This window comes from Palaemon carinicauda, chromosome 18 (genome assembly GCF_036898095.1).
Source record: "Palaemon carinicauda isolate YSFRI2023 chromosome 18, ASM3689809v2, whole genome shotgun sequence".
NCBI classification, from domain to species: domain Eukaryota; kingdom Metazoa; phylum Arthropoda; class Malacostraca; order Decapoda; family Palaemonidae; genus Palaemon; species Palaemon carinicauda.
In genome coordinates this window covers 68475986-68498485 of record NC_090742.1, presented here as the reverse complement: position 1 = coordinate 68498485, position 22500 = coordinate 68475986, and the positions used below count along the sequence as shown (strand labels likewise).

The 22500-nt window shown below is 36.6% G+C and overlaps 1 protein-coding gene across 6 annotated transcripts in view; it reads right to left on the bottom strand.

Moving 5' to 3' along the window:
* Positions 1 to 22500, bottom strand: part of ATP8B (ATPase phospholipid transporting 8B) — a 753209-nt gene that overhangs the window by 421967 nt on the left and 308742 nt on the right. The window lies entirely within an intron of this gene.

Below are 22500 nucleotides of genomic sequence, written 5' to 3'. Positions count from 1 at the left end.
TAGAAAAAAATTTCATATATAATATTTCATTGCGTATTAAAATCTAGAGACTATTGCAAAATTAATAAATATTTTAGTGCATGTAAATGAAGATATTTTCATTAAAAAAAAATCATATATAATTCTTCATTGTGTATTGAAATCTAGAGAAACACTGTAAAAGAGAGAACATTATATTTTACTTTTCGTGAAATTAAAATAAAATTATTTCATAATAAACATTTCATATATATTTTTTAATTGTGTATTGAAATCTAGAGACTATTGCACGAACAATAAAATGTTGTTCGTGCAACTAAATGAAAATGTTTCATAAAAAAAATCATATATAATCTTTCATTGTGTATTGACATGTAGAGACTTCTCATAAAGAACATTTCATATATATATTATTTTTTCATTGGGTATTGAAATCTAGACAATATTTTCATAAGAAAAACATTTTATAGATAATTTTTCATTGTGTATCGAAATCTACAGACTATTTTCCTAAAAAATAATTTCACTTGTATTTTTTCATTATGTATTGAAATCTAGAGACTATTTTCATAAAAAAAAAAATATTCATATATATTTTTTCACTATGTATTGAAATCTAGAGACTATTTTCATAAAAAAAATCATATATATTTTTTCATTATGTATTGAAATCTAGAGACTATTTTCATAAAAAAACATTTCATATATAATTTTTCATTATGCATTAAAATCTAGGGACTATTTTCATAAAAAAAAAAATCATATAATTTCATTGTGTATTGAAATCTATAGACTATTTTCCTAAAAAATAATTTCACTTGTATTTTTTCATTATGTATTGAAATCTAGAGACTATTTTCCTAAAAAAAAAAATTCATGTATATTTTTTCATTAAGTATTGAAATCTAGAGACTATTTTCATAAAAAAAACATTTCATATATAATTTTTCATTATGCATTAAAATCTAGGGACTATTTTCATAAAAAAAAAAAATCATATAATTTCATTGTGTATTGAAATCTATAGACTATTTTCCTAAAAAATAATTTCACTTGTATTTTTTCATTATGTATTGAAATCTAGAGACTATTTTCCTAAAAAAAAAAATTCATGTATATTTTTTCATTAAGTATTGAAATCTAGAGACTATTTTTATAAAAAAAACATTTCATATATAATTTTTCATTATGCATTAAAATCTAGGGACTATTTTCATAAAAAAAAAAAAATCATATAATTTCATTGTGTATTGAAATCTATAGACTATTTTCCTAAAAAATAATTTCACTTGTATTTTTTCATTATGTATTGAAATTTAGAGACTATTTTCAAAAAAAAAAAAATCATATAATTTCATTGTGTATTGAAATCTAGACTATTTTCATAGAAAAAAAATCATATATAATTTTTCATTATGTATTGAAATCTAGAGACTATTTTCATAAAAAAAAAAATCATATATTTTCATTGTGTATTGAAATCTAGACTATTTTCATAGAAAAAAAAATCATATATAATTTTTCATTATGTATTGAAATCTAGACTATTTCCATAAAAAAAAAATCATATATATTTTTTTCATTATGCATTGAAATCTAAACGATCGCAAGGTTGATAAAATATCGCTACTCGTTCGCTTAATTTGATTTGCAATTGCGTCATTCAATTTTAAAGTATTGACCCTCATACTTTTATCAATATGTTGTAATTAAGATACTTTTAAATGTCATGAATTGAAATATAATTCAAATTAATATACAAAGTCTAAAAATAAAGTTCAAAATTTTAAGAACAATAAAGTTAAAAATAAAAATAAATAATTTAGTTGAAATTTTAAAACATAATTAAAGTAACAATAAAAGTTGAAAGAAAAAATAAATTGAATATAAAGAAATATTAAGTTGATATAAAAAATAGCAATTCAGGTTAAAATAAAAAGATTTGTTCCAAATTTTAAAAATAATTCAGGTAAACATTAAAAATAAAGTTAAAAAATAGTAAAGTTAGCAATTTAAAAAAAAATAAGAAAAGTTAAAAATTAAAAAATTCTAAAAATAGAAAATAATTGTGTTGAAAAAATAAGTTTTATCGTTAATAAACCAATGTTATTTTCTTCATCAAATTTGTCAAAGCTCTTCTATCTTCTCGACAGGAATGAATCACAAGAAATTTACCTGATCAATACTCTCTCTCTCTCTCTCTCTCTCTCTCTCTCTCTCTCTCTCTCTCTCTCTCTCTCCTACTCATACTATTTCCAACAGCATTCCTCTTCTCACAATTAGCATGATACTAGTGTATCCGAGCCGGCAAAGACAATGTCTAAATGTTCATATAGATGCACACGCAAACGCACGCACTCACATATTCAACCCTTCCAACCCCTCCTCCTTTCTTAATTACAACACGCTGATTCGGCAATTTGTGGGAGTGTGGTTTTTAGTGTACCTCTTGAGGTGCTATCTTTCACCAGCGTATGACTACTCCCTCTCCCCCCTGAACGTGACAGTGTGTGTGTATATATATATATATATATATATATATATATATATATATATATATATATATAGCTATTACTAGTCCACTGCAGAACAAAGGCTCAGACATATCCATTCCCATGTGTGTATTTATGATCTCTCTGTGCCAGTCTATGCCCGAAAACTCTCTTATTACGTCAAGTCATCGTCTTCTCTTCCTCTCTCTACTTCTTGTCAAATCTTTAGACCCATTGTTATATATATATATATATATATATATATATATATATATATATATATATACATATATATATACATATATATATATATATATATATATATAAATTAGATAGATAGATAGATAGATATATTCATACTTATATATACCGTATATATAGATATATACATATATATATATATATACATATATAGATAGAAATATATATACATATAAGAATTAGCTAGACTTTAAAAACTATTTTCAATATTCACCAACGTATATAATATAAACAAATCAATATTTAACAACCACATTACTTTACAGAGGTATATTTGTAATGATTAACAACTGGAAGTAAATTCATCTTACCTATAAATCATAAGGTTATCCCTGGTATACAGCAATTGCACATCAAAAACAAATCTTATAATTTTTTAGTAAATATTCACTTACATAAAACACGTATAGCGAGTTCACAAATACAGATACAGTATTATTATTATTATTATTATTATTATTATTACTTGCTAAGCTACAAACCTACTTGGAAAAGCAGGATGCTATAAGCCCAGAGGCTCCAACAGGGAAAATAACTCAGTGAGGAAAGGGAGCAAGTTAAAATAAAATATTTTAAGAAGAGCAACAATATCAAAGCTAAGCTACAACCCTAGTTGGAAAAGCAGGATGCCTAAGCCCAGGGGCTCCAACAGGGAAAATAAGTCTGGGGAAAGGGAACAAGTTAGAATAAAATATTTTAAGAAGAGCAACAATATTAAAGCTAAGCTACAACCCTAGTTGGAAAAGCAGGATGCTATAAGCCCAGGGGCTCCAACAGGGAAAATAACTCAGTGAGGAAAGGGAACAAGTTAAAATAAAATATTTTAAGAGCAACAATATTAAAGCTAAGCTACAACCCTAGTTGGAAAAGCAGGATGCTATAAGCCCAGGGGCTCCAACAGGGAAAATAGCTCAGAGAGGAAAGGGAACAAGTTAAAATAAAATATTTTAAGAAGAGCAACAATTTTGAAATAAATATCACTTTATAAACTATAAAAGCTCTAACAAAACAAGAGGAATAGAAATAAGATATAAGATAGAACAGTGTGCCCGAGTGTACCCTCATGCAAATATAATATTCGCAAATGCCATCTAACAATCTGCATAATAAACAGATTCACTTTTAAATGAAAATTGAATTTAATTTCTTAACTACTTGTTCACGTTGCATTTTAGGGTTTAAAGGCCGGTCATGAATGGCACTGGCAAGGGATAGTGATAATGCCCTAATTAGCAGGACAATGCCCTGGAAACCGACCAAGTATACATATTGTACCAACCGTGTGTCACACGATCGTACATAGTTTATTTTGTTTATAAATTATGCTTGCATCTTCGCTCTTCCCTCGCACTAAAAAGAACCTGAATACACATGTCTGTTTTTCTCATCTGTAACGGTGTCTGAATTTTGCGAAGACTGGGGGTCCCGTCGTCTTGATATGGTGATAATATATACACAAAATGAACTATGTACGATCGTGTGACACACGGTTGTTACATGAATGTAACGGGCCGAGAGAAGGTTGTGACTCAAAGGCAGGATGAAAGCACCTGAGTGAGTTTAGTATAGAACACTCTACTTTATATACAAAAGCTCAAAGCAACAAAAAATTTCATGTTAAAAAACAGACACCGTTACAGGTGAGAAAAACAGACATGTTTATTCTGGTTCTTTTTAGTGCGAGGGAAGAGCGAAGATACAGACACAAAATGAACTATGTACGATCGTGTGACACACGGTTGGTACAATATGATCAGCGTCCAACAAGGGCCAGGGAGGGTCAGGCAATAACTGCTGATGACTCAGCAGTTAGATATCTAGGCTAACCCAACACCCCCTATTCCTTAGCTCACAAGGATGGTGAGGTTGCAGACACTACAAGAAACTATCGAGCTTGAGCGGGACTCGAACCAAAGAGAGGGACGTTGCCAATTGGCCACCGAAACCCCTTTGAGCTGGATAATGACGATTGTGAAAACACAGATGTACATTCCAAGCCACATACCGTAGACAACATAAAACCATGTTAATGGTTGCGTGACATGTAACACCCAAGGATTTTAATGACATAATAACTTGAATAGCTATATGCAATCAGTCAAAAATGAAAGAGAGAGAGAGAGAGAGAGAGAGAGAGAGAGAGAGAGAGAGAGAGAGAGAGAGAGAGAGAGAGAGCCTTACCTTACCTTATTGCCTTATTTTATGTTTGGGTTCCCCAGGTCCCTCAGTGTGAGGCACCTCGTGAGAGAGAGAGAGAGAGAGAGAGAGAGAGAGAGAGAGAGAGAGAGAGAGAGAGAGAGAGAGAGAGAGAGCCTTACCTTACCTTATTGCCTTATTTTATGTTTGGGTTCCCCCAGGTCCCTCAGTGTGAGGCACCTCGTGAGAGAGAGAGAGAGAGAGAGAGAGAGAGAGAGAGAGAGAGAGAGAGAGAGAGAGAGACTTACCTTACCTTTTTGCCTTATTTTATGTTAGGGTTCCCCCAGGTTCCTCAGTGTGAGGCACCTCGAGAGAGAGAGAGAGAAAGAGAGAGAGAGAGAGAGAGAGAGAGAGAGAGAGAGAGAGAGAGAGAGAGAGAGAGGGGCGATTGGTCAAGTTTAGGTTTTAATCTCATAATATGAGAGAAAGTCTCTTAATCATGCATAAAACTGGAAATAACCTTTAGAAAACAGAACAATTAAAATGTCTAAAGTGAAAAAAATAAGTGTTGAATGGTGTTGGCCATCAACCGCTCCTCGGCATCCAAAACAGTTTTCGCTGATAACAAAGCATTAATTTGTCGACTGAGATGAGTTTAAGACCCGCTGGAGAAGGGGAGATCTTGAAGGCCTCTTACCAAATTTTAGGAAAAAAGGAAGGAGTGGGATAAATATAACTTCTAAAAAAACTTTCAATTTATCAATAACTGCTTCGTAATGAGGAAGAACTAAAAACCTGTGGAACAGAAGTGTTAATCTACTCCTTATTTTTATATATTATTACCTTTGCTTCAAATAAGGCTACGAAGCTCGACAACATAAAATGACTTAATTACAGCAAAACTGGGGTTGTGGTGGCCGATGCGGTAACGTCCCTGACTGAGTCTGGCGTTCGAATCCCGCTTAAACTTGATAGTTCTTTTGGTCGCTGTAACCTAGCCATGCTCGTGAGCTAAGGATGGGCGGTTTAGGGAAGCCTATAAGTCTATCTACTGAGTCATCAGCTACCATTGCCTGGCCCCCTTGGTCCTAGCTTGGGTGGAGAGGGGGCTTAGGCGCTGATCATATGCATATATGGTCAGTCTCTAAGGCATTGTCCTGCTTCATGGGGCAATATCACTCCTTTTTCTGCCATTCATGAGCGGCATTTAAACCATTAAAATTTATTTTATTCGACAATAAAAACAAAAACGCTATGGTTACTCTTACTCTCATTGTATTCCATGACCATAATTAATATAAATATTATTATTACTTGCTAAGATACAACCCTAGTTGGAAAAACAGAATGCTATAAGCCTAGGGGCCCCAACAGGGACAAAAGCCCAGTGAGGAAAGGAAACAAAGAAAAAGAAAATATTTTAAGAACAGTAATAACGTTAAAATAAATATTTCATATATAAACTAGAAAAACTTTAACAAAACAAGAAGAGAAATTATATAGAATAGTGCGCCCGAGTGTACCCTCAAGCAAGAGAACTCTTACCCAAGACAGTGGAAGACCATGGTACAGAGACTATGGCACTACCAACGACTAGAGAACAATGCTTTGATTTTGGAGTGCCCTACTCCTAGAAGAGCTGCTTACCATAGATAAAGAGTCTCTTCTACCCTTACCAAGAGGAAAGTAGCCACTGAACAATTACATTGTAGAGGTTAACCCCTTGGGTGAAAAAGAATTGTTTGGTAATCTCGGTGTTGTCTGATGTATGAGGACAGAGGAGAATCTGTAAAGAATAGGCCATACTATTCGGTGTATATGTAGGCAAAGGAAAAGTGAACCGTAACCAGAGAGAAGGATCCAATGAAATACTGTCTGATCAGTCAAAAGACCCCATAACTCTCTATTAGTAGTATCTCAACGGCTGGCTGGTGCCCTGGCCAACCAAGATACCATAAAATCCAGGTTTGCAATGGAATCTAAGTTTGCAATGGAATTTAAGTTTGCAATGGAATCTAAGTTTGCAATAAAACCTAAGTTTGCAATAAAACCTAAGTTTGCAATGAATTCTAGCTTTGCAATGGAATCTAAGTTTGCAATAAAACCTAAGTTTGCAATGAATTCTAGTTTTGCAATGGAATCTAAGTTTGTAATAGAATCTAAGTTTGTAATAGAATAACTTTGCAATGAAATCTAAGATTGCAGTGGAATCTAAGTTTGCAATGGATTCTAGGTATGCTATGGGATCTAACTTTACAATGGAATCTACGTTTGCAATAGAATTTAAGTTTGCAATAGAATGGAAATTTGCAATGGAACATGTCTGTAATTTAATCCAGGTTTGCCATGGAATTTAAGTTTGCAATAAAACCTACGTTTGCAATGGAATCTAAGTTTGCAATAGAATGAAGGTTTCCAATGGAACATGTCTGCAATTTAATCAAGGTTTGCAATAAAACCTACGTTTGCAATAGAATGAAGGTTTGCAATGGAATATAAGTTTGCAATTTAATCAAGGTTTACCATGGAACCTAAATTTGCAATGGAATCTAAGTATGGAATTGAATCAGAGAATCAATCAAAAAGAATATAATGAAATAGTTAAAGGAAAATAAAAGAGAATATAATGAAATAGTTAAAGGAAAATAAAAGAGAATATAATGAAATAGTTAAAGGAAAATAAAAGAGAATATAATGAAATAGTTAAAGGAAAATAAAAGAGAATATAATGAAATAGTTAAAGGAAAATAAAAGAGAATATAATGAAATAGTTAAAGGGATATGCTGATTCAATCACACCCCCACCCCCAACCCCACCCTTATACACAATATTAACTGGCATTCGAAAACACTGCAGTTATTAATGGCTGATGCAATCAAAAGAGTGACATGGCATCTGTATTTCCCCGACGTGCAAAAATCTGCGAATATCAAAAGGGCCAGAGTCTCTCAATCACATCGTTCATAGGTTAATCATCGAAGACTCTTTTATATATAATCACTATATGACCCTTCCGTTTCGATAACATTTTAAGAAAATGGTGATTCATTCTTTTCTAAAGGATGATATAATATTCTTCATTTCTTTCACACACACACACACACACACACACACACACACACACATATATATATATATATATATATATATATATATATATATAAAGAGAGAGAGAGAGAGAGAGAGAGAGAGAGAGAGAGAGAGAGAGAGAGAGAGAGAGAGACGCACGCGCACACACATACACACTATATATATATATATATATATATATATATATATATATATATATATATATATATATATATATATATATATATATTATATATGTGTATATATATATATATATATATATATATATATTATAATGTGTATATATATATATATATATATATATATATATATATATATATATATATATATATATATATATATATGTGTGTGTGTGTGTGTGTAGTGTAATCCAAGCAAAGTGGATAAAATTCGCCAACTGTTTACTTCATTATTCTTCACTTTAATCACTTAAATTTCTTAATACAATGACCGAAACAAAATTATCTTTTGTTGTCGTTTACAAGGGGTGTAATATGGGCCAATATCTGAGGAAAAATTGGATAAATCGAATCATTGATTATATTAATAATCAGTTATATTGCTAGTTCTTACATTACGCACTTTATTAATAGTCTGTAATTTCATACAGCGTTCCTAAAAGGGTAAATTTTCATTAGGAAAAACGTAGCTAGCAAGTTATACAAGATCATCCCTCTAAAAGTGTTTAATTGAATATGTCAGACAAAGGATGTCATGCAAACCATTCCTCCCTTACAGGGAAGGGACGTTTTCTTTGAGGCGTTTCGTTTTCTATGATAATTTCGATGGGTGACTAATGTAATTAGATATTACTCCGTTTTCCAAAATAATTACTAATTATTTCAATGAAAAACACTAATGAATATAGAAGAAATAGTAATAAAACAATTCATTAAAAGGTTACAGACAATAAATTAATTTCGCAATAAAGGACATTAATAGTAATAGTAGTAAAAATAATTCAACAAAACATTATATTAAATCAAAGACAATAAAAATATATCTTTGGGAATATCTGAATACTCTAAAAAGGATAGAAAATGTAAATTCATTACCTCAATATAATTTGGGCCATGTGAGCCTGCGCTGGGGCCAGGGTGGCCATGTTCGACAGGGGGAAACTCACGCAGTTACAAAAGAACAGGAGGGGAAAGGAAAGGGTGTAGAGAAAAAAAAGCTAAAAAGTGGATGCAGCTGAGGTTACATGTCATAGTGCTACGAAGGCATTAGCGATTATTATTATTATTGTTATTATTATTGTTATTGTTAATAGAACCCTAGTTGGAAAAGCAGGATGCTATAAGCATACGAGCTGCAAAGCGGCAAAAATAGCCCAGTGAGGAAAGGAAATAATGAAATGAATAAACTACAAGAGAAGTAATGAACAATTGAAATACTTTTAGAGCAGTAATAACAGTAATACTATTACTCTTTTCGTCCCATAGTCAAAATTAGAAAAATACCATACATGATCACTTACACAATCATAAATGATACGTCATTTAGATTAAATATATCATTCTGGAAACATAAATAAGTAAATTATCACTCACAGAATTTTTTTTACTGCAGTTTGAAAAAAAAAATTATTGCAGAAAAAATTTGCTTTACATTTGCAATACCATAAATCCATTATACCAAAGTATAGAATAATAACTAGTTTCTGGACAATAGAAGAACGTGTACGTCCACTGGTCTACGTTTATACACACACACACGTGTGTGTGTACATATCTATCTATCTATCTATATATATATATATATATATATATATATATATATATATATATATATATTACTTGCTAATCTACGACCCTTATTAGAAAACCAAGAGGCTTCAAGTCAAAGGGCTTCAACTGGGAATACATATATATACAGTGTATATATATATATATATATATATATATATATATATATATAGAGAGAGAGAGAGAGAGAGAGAGAGAGAGAGAGAGAGAGAGAGAGAGAGAGAGAGAGAGAGAGAGAGAGAGAGAGAGAGAGAGAATTTGTTTGTTACCGGCATCCGGGAACTGTTGTTTTTTAATCTATTTCAAATGAAGAAGGAGGAAAGGGATAAGTACAGAACCGCAGGGAATGATAAACTGGAAATAAGCTAAAAGGAAGGAAAATAATTTAAGAGGATTATAAATCAAAATTTACAATATTTGAGAAATGTTCCATCGATAAGAAAGAAATGTATAGGTTGGCTAGAACCCAGGTTTTAGATAAAAGTTGAAAATATTCTCTCGCAATATACGGCTGCATGGAAAAACTTTACAGGTCTTTTTAGCAGAAACACAATAACTGAGGATGCGGAGAGAGAGAGAGAGAGAGAGAGAGAGAGAGAGAGAGAGAGAGAGAGAGAGAGAGAGAGAGAAAATTAAGATTTTCCGCTTCATTTATTCATTGTCTACTGACACATATTATCTACTGTGGAATTGCTGTCTGTGTAAACCAACGGAAACTTCACTCTAAGATCGAACGTGGATAAGAGTAACTACATTATCGAGGAAACCAGCCACGCCCACTTGATAATCTAACTATCCAAAATTCCAAGCCAAATAATACAGGAATATGGAGAGAATACTGGAATACCAAGAGGATGCAGGAATATCAGGAGAATACTGAAATACCAAGAGAATGTGGGAATATCGGGAGAATACTGGAATGCCAAGAGGATGCAAGAATATCGAGAGAATACTGGAATACCAAGAGAATGCGAGAATTTCGGGAGAATACTGGAATGCCAAGAGAATGCTTGACTATCAAGAGAATACTGAAATACCAAGTGAAAGTGGGAATATCGAAAGAATACTAGAATACCAAGAGCATACGGGAATATCGGGAAAATACTGAAATACCAAGAGCATACGGGAATATCGGGAAAATACTGAAATACCAAGAGAATGTGGGAATATCGGGAGAATACTGATATACCAAGAGGATGCAGGAATATCGGGAGAATGCTGGAATACCAAGAGGATGCAGGAATATTGGAAGGATACTGGAATACCAAGAGCATACGGGAATATCGGGAGAATACTGGAATGCCAAGAAGATGCGGGAATACCGGGAGAATACTGGAATACCAAGAGGATGCGGGAATATCGGGAGAATACTGGAATGCCAAGAGAATGCGGGAATATCGGGAGAATACTGGAAAGCCAAAAAATAAGGGAATATCAGGAGATTACTGGAATACCAAGAGGATGCGGGAATATCGGGAGAATACTGGAAAGCCAAGAGAATCAGGGAATATCGGGAGATTACTGGAATACCAAGAGGATGCGGGAATATCGGGAGAATACTGGAAAGCCAAGAGAATAAGGGAATATCGGGAGATTACTGGAATACCAAGAGGATGCGGGAATATCGGGAGAATACTGGAATACCAAGAGAATGCGGGAATATCGGGAGAATACTGGAAAGCCAAGAGAATAAGGGAATATCGGGAGATTACTGGAATACCAAGAGGATGCAGGAATATCGGGAGAATACTGGAAAGCCAAGAGAATAAGGGAATATCGGTAGATTACTGGAATACCAAGAGGATGTGGGAATATTGGGAGAATACTGGAATACCAAGAGGATGCAGGAATATCGGGAGAATGCTGGAATACCAAGAGGATGCAGGAATATTTGAAGGATACTGGAATACCAAGAGCATACGGGAATATCGGGAGAATACTGGAATGCCAAGAAGATGCGGGAATACCAAGAGGATGCAGGAATATCGGGAGAATACTGGAATGCCAAGAGAATGCGGGAATATCGGGAGAATACTGGAATGCCAAGAGAATGCGGGAATATCGGGAGAATACTGGAAAACCAAGAGAATAAGGGAATATCGGGAGATTACTCGAATACCAAGAGGATGCGGGAATATCGGGAAAATACTGAAATACCAAGAGAATGCGGGAATATCAGGACAATACTAGAATACCAAGAGCATACGGGAATATCTGGAAAATACTGAAATACCAAGAGAATGTGGGAATATCGGGAGAATACTAGAATACCAAGAGGATGCAGGAATATCGGGAGAATACTAGAATACCAAGAGGATGCAGGAATATCGGGAGAATACTAGAATACCAAGAGGATGCAGGAATATCGGGAAAATACTAGAATACCAAGAGGATGCAGGAATATCGGGAGAATACTGGAATGCCAAGAGAATGCGGGAATATCGTCGTGTGCTAGTTCGGTAAAGCCATTTTCATGGAAAATTATCATCCGTATAAAGAGATTTTTATTACATTACCCACTACTAAATATCCATGATAACTTACCTCTTCAACTGTTATGACGCACAAACTGAAGCAGTTTCACTGTGCTTTGTGAAATGGGCCAGAAAAGAAGGAAAGATATGAAATCGCCTTCAAACGCTTCTTCTACAGGAAGCAAGAGGTGAAATCTCCAAAGACTCCTACAGGCAGCAAGAAGTGAAATCTTGTTCAAACGCTTCTACAGGTAGTAAGAGGTGAAATCTTCCTCAACGGGAAACAAGAAGTGAAATATTCAAACGCCTCTTCTACATATAGCAAGAAGTAAAATCTTCAAACGCTTCTTCTACATATAGCAAGAAGTGAAATCTTCAAACGTTTCTTCTACAGGCAGTATGAAGTGAAATCTTTAAACGCTTCTTTTACGGGCAGCAAGAAGTGAAATCTTCAAATGCTTCTTCTACAGGCAGCAAGAAGTGAAATCTTCCAACGCTTCTTCTACAGGCAGCAAGAAGTGAAATCTTCCAACGCTTCTTCTACAGGCAGCAAAAAGTGAAATCTTCCAACGCTTCTTCTACAGGCAGCAAGAAGTGAAATCTTCCAACGCTTCTTCAACAGGCAGCAAGAAGTGAAATCTTCCAACGCTTCTTCTACAGGCAGCAAGAAGTGAAATCTTCCAACGCTTCTTCTACAGGCAGCATGAAGTGAAATCTTCCAACGCTTCTTCAACAGGCAGCAAGAAGTGAAATCTTCCAACGCTTCTTCTACAGGCAGCAAGAAGTGAAATCTTCCAACGCTTCTTCTACAGGCAGCATGAAGTGAAATCTTCCAACGCTTCTTCAACAGGCAGCAAGAAGTGAAATCTTCCAACGCTTCTTCAACAGGCAGCAAGAAGTGAAATCTTCCAACGCTTCTTCTACAGGCAGCAAGAAGTGAAATCTTCCAACGCTTCTTCAACAGGCAGCAAGAAGTGAAATCTTCCAACGCTTCTTCTACAGGCAGCAAGAAGTGAAATCTTCCAACGCTTCTTCTACAGGCAGCAAGAAGTGAAATCTTCCAACGCTTCTTCTACAGGCAGCAAGAAGTGAAATCTTCCAACGCTTCTTCTACAGGCAGCAAGAAGTGAAATCTTCCAACGCTTCTTCTACAGGCAGCAAGAAGTGAAATCTTCCAACGCTTCTTCTACAGGCAGCAAGAAGTGAAATCTTCCAACGCTTCTTCTACAGGCAGCAAGAAGTGAAATCTTCCAACGCTTCTTCTACAGGCAGCAAGAAGTGAAATCTTCCAACGCTTCTTCTACAGGCAGCAAGAAGTGAAATCTTCCAACGCTTCTTCAACAGGCAGCAAGAAGTGAAATCTTCCAACGCTTCTTCAACAGGCAGCAAGAAGTGAAATCTTCCAACGCTTCTTCTACAGGCAGCAAGAAGTGAAATCTTCCAACGCTTCTTCTACAGGCAGCAAGAAGTGAAATCTTCCAACGCTTCTTCAACAGGCAGCAAGAAGTGAAATCTTCCAACGCTTCTTCAACAGGCAGCAAGAAGTGAAATCTTCCAACGCTTCTTCTACAGGCAGCAAGAAGTGAAATCTTCCAACGCTTCTTCTACAGGCAGCAAGAAGTGAAATCTTCCAACGCTTCTTCTACAGGCAGCAAGAAGTGAAATCTTCCAACGCTTCTTCTACAGGCAGCAAGAAGTGAAATCTTCCAACGCTTCTTCTACAGGCAGCAAGAAGTGAAATCTTCCAACGCTTCTTCAACAGGCAGCAAGAAGTGAAATCTTCCAACGCTTCTTCTACAGGCAGCAAGAAGTGAAATCTTCCAACGCTTCTTCAACAGGCAGCAAGAAGTGAAATCTTCCAACGCTTCTTCTACAGGCAGCAAGAAGTGAAATCTTCCAACGCTTCTTCTACAGGCAGCAAGAAGTGAAATCTTCCAACGCTTCTTCTACAGGCAGCAAGAAGTGAAATCTTCCAACGCTTCTTCTACAGGCAGCAAGAAGTGAAATCTTCCAACGCTTCTTCTACAGGCAGCAAGAAGTGAAATCTTCCAACGCTTCTTCTACAGGCAGCAAGAAGTGAAATCTTCCAACGCTTCTTCTACAGGCAGCATGAAGTGAAATCTTCCAACGCTTCTTCAACAGGCAGCAAGAAGTGAAATCTTCCAACGCTTCTTCAACAGGCAGCAAGAAGTGAAATCTTCCAACGCTTCTTCAACAGGCAGCAAGAAGTGAAATCTTCCAACGCTTCTTCAACAGGCAGCAAGAAGTGAAATCTTCCAACGCTTCTTCTACAGGCAGCAAGAAGTGAAATCTTCCAACGCTTCTTCTACAGGCAGCAAGAAGTGAAATCTTCCAACGCTTCTTCTACAGGCAGCAAGAAGTGAAATCTTCCAACGCTTCTTCAACAGGCAGCAAGAAGTGAAATCTTCCAACGCTTCTTCTACAGGCAGCAAGAAGTGAAATCTTCCAACGCTTCTTCTACAGGCAGCATGAAGTGAAATCTTCCAACGCTTCTTCTACAGGCAGCAAGAAGTGAAATCTTCCAACGCTTCTTCTACAGGCAGCATGAAGTGAAATCTTCCAACGCTTCTTCTACAGGCAGCAAGAAGTGAAATCTTCCAACGCTTCTTCAACAGGCAGCAAGAAGTGAAATCTTCCAACGCTTCTTCTACAGGCAGCAAGAAGTGAAATCTTCCAACGCTTCTTCTACAGGCAGCAAGAAGTGAAATCTTCCAACGCTTCTTCTACAGGCAGCAAGAAGTGAAATCTTCCAACGCTTCTTCAACAGGCAGCAAGAAGTGAAATCTTCCAACGCTTCTTCTACAGGCAGCAAGAAGTGAAATCTTCCAACGCTTCTTCAACAGGCAGCAAGAAGTGAAATCTTCCAACGCTTCTTCAACAGGCAGCAAGAAGTGAAATCTTCCAACGCTTCTTCTACAGGCAGCAAGAAGTGAAATCTTCCAACGCTTCTTCTACAGGCAGCAAGAAGTGAAATCTTCCAACGCTTCTTCTACAGGCAGCAAGAAGTGAAATCTTCCAACGCTTCTTCTACAGGCAGCAAGAAGTGAAATCTTCCAACGCTTCTTCTACAGGCAGCATGAAGTGAAATCTTCCAACGCTTCTTCAACAGGCAGCAAGAAGTGAAATCTTCCAACGCTTCTTCTACAGGCAGCAAGAAGTGAAATCTTCCAACGCTTCTTCTACAGGCAGCAAGAAGTGAAATCTTCCAACGCTTCTTCTACAGGCAGCAAGAAGTGAAATCTTCCAACGCTTCTTCTACAGGCAGCAAGAAGTGAAATCTTCCAACGCTTCTTCAACAGGCAGCAAGAAGTGAAATCTTCCAACGCTTCTTCTACAGGCAGCAAGAAGTGAAATCTTCCAACGCTTCTTCTACAGGCAGCATGAAGTGAAATCTTCCAACGCTTCTTCTACAGGCAGCAAGAAGTGAAATCTTCCAACGCTTCTTCTACAGGCAGCATGAAGTGAAATCTTCCAACGCTTCTTCTACAGGCAGCAAGAAGTGAAATCTTCCAACGCTTCTTCTACAGGCAGCATGAAGTGAAATCTTCCAACGCTTCTTCTACAGGCAGCAAGAAGTGAAATCTTCCAACGCTTCTTCTACAGGCAGCATGAAGTGAAATCTTCCAACGCTTCTTCTACAGGCAGCAAGAAGTGAAATCCTCCAACGCTTCTTCTACAGGCAGCAAGAAGTGAAATCTTCCAACGCTTCTTCTACAGGCAGCAAGAAGTGAAATCCTCCAACGCTTCTTCTACAGGCAGCAAGAAGTGAAATCTTCCAACGCTTCTTCTACAGGCAGCAAGAAGTGAAATCCTCCAACGCTTCTTCTACAGGCAGCAAGAAGTGAAATCTTCCAACGCTTCTTCTACAGGCAGCAAGAAGTGAAATCCTCCAACGCTTCTTCTACAGGCAGCAAGAAGTGAAATCTTCCAACGCTTCTTCTACAGGCAGCAAGAAGTGAAATCCTCCAACGCTTCTTCTACAGGCAGCAAGAAGTGAAATCTTCCAACGCTTCTTCTACAGGCAGCAAGAAGTGAAATCCTCCAACGCTTCTTCTACAGGCAGCAAGAAGTGAAATCTTCCAACGCTTCTTCTACAGGCAGCAAGAAGTGAAATCCTCCAACGCTTCTTCTACAGGCAGCAAGAAGTGAAATCTTCCAACGCTTCTTCTACAGGCAGCAAGAAGTGAAATCCTCCAACGCTTCTTCTACAGGCAGCAAGAAGTGAAATCTTCCAACGCTTCTTCTACAGGCAGCAAGAAGTGAAATCCTCCAACGCTTCTTCTACAGGCAGCAAGAAGTGAAATCTTCCAACGCTTCTTCTACAGGCAGCAAGAAGTGAAATCTTCCAACGCTTCTTCTACAGGCAGCAAGAAGTGAAATCTTCCAACGCTTCTTCTACAGGCAGCAAGAAGTGAAATCTTCCAACGCTTCTTCTACAGGCAGCAAGAAGTGAAATCTTCCAACGCTTCTTCTACAGGCAGCAAGAAGTGAAATCCTCCAACGCTTCTTCTACAGGCAGCAAGAAGTGAAATCTTCCAACGCTTCTTCTACAGGCAGCAAGAAGTGAAATCCTCCAACGCTTCTTCTACAGGCAGCAAGAAGTGAAATCTTCCAACGCTTCTTCTACAGGCAGCAAGAAGTGAAATCCTCCAACGCTTCTTCTACAGGCAGCAAGAAGTGAAATCTTCCAACGCTTCTTCTACAGGCAGCAAGAAGTGAAATCCTCCAACGCTTCTTCTACAGGCAGCAAGAAGTGAAATCTTCCAACGCTTCTTCTACAGGCAGCAAGAAGTGAAATCTTCCAACGCTTCTTCTACAGGCAGCAAGAAGTGAAATCTTCCAACGCTTCTTCTACAGGCAGCAAGAAGTGAAATCCTCCAACGCTTCTTCTACAGGCAGCAAGAAGTGAAATCTTCCAACGCTTCTTCTACAGGCAGCAAGAAGTGAAATCCTCCAACGCTTCTTCTACAGGCAGCAAGAAGTGAAATCTTCCAACGCTTCTTCTACAGGCAGCAAGAAGTGAAATCCTCCAACGCTTCTTCTACAGGCAGCAAGAAGTGAAATCCTCCAACGCTTCTTCTACAGGCAGCAAGAAGTGAAATCCTCCAACGCTTCTTCTACAGGCAGCAAGAAGTGAAATCCTCCAACGCTTCTTCTACAGGCAGCAAGAAGTGAAATCTTCCAACGCTTCTTCTACAGGCAGCAAGAAGTGAAATCCTCCAACGCTTCTTCTACAGGCAGCAAGAAGTGAAATCTTCCAACGCTTCTTCTACAGGCAGCAAGAAGTGAAATCCTCCAACGCTTCTTCTACAGGCAGCAAGAAGTGAAATCTTCCAACGCTTCTTCTACAGGCAGCAAGAAGTGAAATCCTCCAACGCTTCTTCTACAGGCAGCAAGAAGTGAAATCTTCCAACGCTTCTTCTACAGGCAGCAAGAAGTGAAATCCTCCAACGCTTCTTCTACAGGCAGCAAGAAGTGAAATCCTCCAACGCTTCTTCTACAGGCAGCAAGAAGTGAAATCCTCCAACGCTTCTTCTACAGGCAGCAAGAAGTGAAATCTTCCAACGCTTCTTCTACAGGCAGCAAGAAGTGAAATCTTCCAACGCTTCTTCTACAGGCAGCAAGAAGTGAAATCCTCCAACGCTTCTTCTACAGGCAGCAAGAAGTGAAATCTTCCAACGCTTCTTCTACAGGCAGCAAGAAGTGAAATCCTCCAACGCTTCTTCTACAGGCAGCAAGAAGTGAAATCTTCCAACGCTTCTTCTACAGGCAGCAAGAAGTGAAATCCTCCAACGCTTCTTCTACAGGCAGCAAGAAGTGAAATCTTCCAACGCTTCTTCTACAGGCAGCAAGAAGTGAAATCCTCCAACGCTTCTTCTACAGGCAGCAAGAAGTGAAATCTTCCAACGCTTCTTCTACAGGCAGCAAGAAGTGAAATCCTCCAACGCTTCTTCTACAGGCAGCAAGAAGTGAAATCTTCCAACGCTTCTTCTACAGGCAGCAAGAAGTGAAATCTTCCAACGCTTCTTCTACAGGCAGCAAGAAGTGAAATCTTCCAACGCTTCTTCTACAGGCAGCAAGAAGTGAAATCCTCCAACGCTTCTTCTACAGGCAGCAAGAAGTGAAATCTTCCAACGCTTCTTCTACAGGCAGCAAGAAGTGAAATCTTCCAACGCTTCTTCTACAGGCAGCAAGAAGTGAAATCTTCCAACGCTTCTTCTACAGGCAGCAAGAAGTGAAATCTTCCAACGCTTCTTCTACAGGCAGCAAGAAGTGAAATCTTCCAACGCTTCTTCTACAGGCAGCAAGAAGTGAAATCTTCCAACGCTTCTTCTACAGGCAGCAAGAAGTGAAATCTTCCAACGCTTCTTCTACAGGCAGCAAGAAGTGAAATCTTCCAACGCTTCTTCAACAGGCAGCAAGAAGTGAAATCTTCCAACGCTTCTTCAACAGGCAGCAAGAAGTGAAATCCTCCAACGCTTCTTCTACAGGCAGCAAGAAGTGAAATCTTCCAACGCTTCTTCTACAGGCAGCAAGAAGTGAAATCTTCCAACGCTTCTTCTACAGGCAGCAAGAAGTGAAATCTTCCAACGCTTCTTCAACAGGCAGCAAGAAGTGAAATCTTCCAACGCTTCTTCTACAGGCAGCAAGAAGTGAAATCTTCCAACGCTTCTTCTACAGGCAGCATGAAGTGAAATCTTCCAACGCTTCTTCTACAGGCAGCAAGAAGTGAAATCCTCCAACGCTTCTTCTACAGGCAGCAAGAAGTGAAATCTTCCAACGCTTCTTCTACGGGCAGCAAAAAATGAAATTTTCAAACGCTTCTTCTATGGGCAGCAAAAAGTAAAATATTCAAACGCTTCTTCTACAGGCAGCAAGAAGAGAAATCTTCAAACGTTTCTTCTACAGACAGTATGAAGTGAAATCTTCAAACGCTTCTCCTACAGGCAGCAAGAAGTGAAAGCTTCAAACGCTTCTTCTACAGGCAGTAAGAAGTGAAATCTTCAAACACTTCTTTTACAGGCAGTATTAAGTGAACTCTTCTTCAAACGCTTCTTCTTCAAGCAGAAATAAGTGTAATCATCTTGAAATGCCTATTTTACTGGTAGCAAGAAGTGATATTTTCTTCAAACGCTTCTTCTACAGGCAGCAATAGGTGAAATTTTCAAACGCTTCTTTTACATGCAGTAAAAAGTTAACTCTTCTTCAAATGATTCTTATATAGGCAGTATAAAGTGATGTCTTCTTCAAACACTTCTTCTACAAGCAGAAAGAAGTGAAATTTTCAAACGCTTCTTCTACAGGCAGCAAGAAGTGAAATCTTCAAACGCTTCTTCTACAGGCAGCAAGAAGCAAAATCTTCAAACGCTTCTTCTGCAGGCAGCAAGAAGTAAAATCTTCAAACGCTTCTTCTACGGGCAGCAAAAGGTAAAACCTTCAAACGCTTCTTCTACGGTCAGCAAAAAGTGAAATCTTTAAACGCTTCTTTTACGTGCAATCTATAGTAAACTCTTCTTCAAACGCTTCTTCTACGGCTCAAGAAATAAGTCAAACCTTTTTCAAACGCTTCTTGTACAGCTCAGGAAACAGGTCGAACCTTTTTCAAACGCTTCTTCTACAGGCAGCAAGAAGTGAAATCTTCAAACGCTTCTATTACATACAATCTATAGCAAACTTCTTCAAATGCTTCTTCTACAGCCCAAGAAATAAGTCAAGGCTCTTTCAAACGCTTCTTGCACAGCTCAGGAAACAGGTCGAACCTTTTTCAAACGCTTCTTCTACAGGCACAAGACCTTCATAATGGAGCAATGAAGGACTGCAGAATGTCCGCTTCACCACCACCGCGGTTCTTATCCCGCGAGACGAAAAGATCAACAGCGAATCGTTAAGGACAATATTCCAGGCACATCTCGCTGCCGGTGGCCGGACTGTATAACGCATTGCGGGCGCGGTATGGGCTGAGGGAAGGTGGCATTCTCGGAGGCAGGGGCGGGAACGTGAAAAGGGCGTGGTCAATATCACCCTAATGACCTGGGTTCGTCGACAAAAATTGAGGAGGGAAAATGTGGGTGGAGATAATCTATTCAGTCAATCACGTTTATGAGGATGGAAGAGAAAATATTGGATGAAAAAAAAATCTCCTGATCAAGATAGGTAAGGAAAAACATTGAGCAAATATTAGATGAAAAAAAAATCACCTGATCAAGATAGGTAAGGAAAAACATAGAGAAAATATTAGATGAAAAAATATCACCTGATCAAGATAGGTAAGGAAAAACATAGAGCAAATATTAGAAGGGAAAAAATCACCTGATCAAGATAGGTAAGGAAAAACATAGAGAAAATATTAGATGAAAAAAAATCACCTGATCAAGACAGGTAAGGAAAAACATAGAGCAAATATCAGAAGGGAAAAAATCACCTGATCAAGATAGGTAAGGAAAAACATAGAGCAAATATTAGAAGGGAAAAAATCACCTGATCAAGATAGGTAAGGAAAAACATAGAGCAAATATTAGAAGGGAAAAAATCACCTGATCAAGATAAGTAAGGAAAAACATTGAGCAAATAATAGATAAAAAAAAAATCACCTGATCAAGATAAGTAAGGGAAAACATAGAGCAAATATTATAAGGGGAAAAATCAACTGATCATATAGGTAAGGAAAAACATAGAACAAATATTAAAATAAAAAAAAATAAAAATCAAGACAGGCAAGGAAAAACATAGAGAAAATATTAGATGAAAAAATATCACCTGATCAAGATAAGTAAGGAAAAACATTGAGCAAATAATAGATAAAAAAAAAATCACCTCATCAAGATAAGTAAGGGAAAACATAGAGCAAATATTATAAGGGGAAAAATCACCTGATCATATAGGTAAGGAAAAACATGGAGCAAATATTAAAAGGAAAAAAATCACCTGATCATATAGGTAAGGAAATACATAGAGCAAATATTAAAAGGAAAAAAATTACCTGATCATATAGGTAAGGAAATACATAGAGCAAATATTAAAAGGAAAAAAATCACCTGATCAAGATAGGTAAGGAAAAATATAGAGAAAATATTAGATGAAAAAATATCACCTGATCAAGACAGGTAAGGAAAAACATAGAGAAAATATTAGATGAAAAAATATCACCTGATCAAGACAGGTAAGGAAAAACATAGAGAAAATATTAGATGAAAAAAACTCACCTGATCAAGATAAGTAAGGGAAAACATAGAGCAAATATTATAAGGGGAAAAATCACCTGATCATATAGGTAAGGAAAAACATAGAACAAATATTAAAATAAAAAAAAATAAAAATCAAGACAGGCAAGGAAAAACATAGAGAAAATATTAGATGAAAAAATATCACCTGATCAAGATAAGTAAGGAAAAACATTGAGCAAATAATAGATAAAAAAAAAATCACCTCATCAAGATAAGTAAGGGAAAACATAGAGCAAATATTATAAGGGGAAAAATCACCTGATCATATAGGTAAGGAAAAACATGGAGCAAATATTATAAGGGGAAAAATCACCTGATCATATAGGTAAGGAAAAACATAGAGCAAATATTATAAGGGGAAAAATCACCTGATCATATAGGTAAGGAAAAACATAGAACAAATATTAAAATAAAAAAAAATAAAAATCAAGACAGGTAAGGAAACACGTAGAGAAAATATTAGATGAAAAAATATCACCTGATCAAGATAGGTAAGGTAAAACATTGAGCAAATAATAGATAAAAAAACTCACCTGATCAAGATAAGTAAGGGAAAACATAGAGCAAATATTATAAGGGGAAAAATCACCTGATCATATAGGTAAGGAAAAACATAGAACAAATATTAAAATAAAAAAAAATAAAAATCAAGACAGGCAAGGAAAAACATAGAGAAAATATTAGATGAAAAAATATCACCTGATCAAGATAAGTAAGGAAAAACATTGAGCAAATAATAGATAAAAAAAAAATCACCTCATCAAGATAAGTAAGGGAAAACATAGAGCAAATATTATAAGGGGAAAAATCACCTGATCATATAGGTAAGGAAAAACATGGAGCAAATATTAAAAGGAAACAAATCACCTGATCATATAGGTAAGGAAATACATAGAGCAAATATTAAAAGGAAAAAAATTATCTGATCATATAGGTAAGGAAATACATAGAGCAAATATTAAAAGGAAAAAAATCACCTGATCAAGATAGGTAAGGAAATACATAGAGCAAATATTAGAAGGAAAAAAACAACCTGATCAAGATAGGTAAGGAAATACATAGAGCAAATATTAA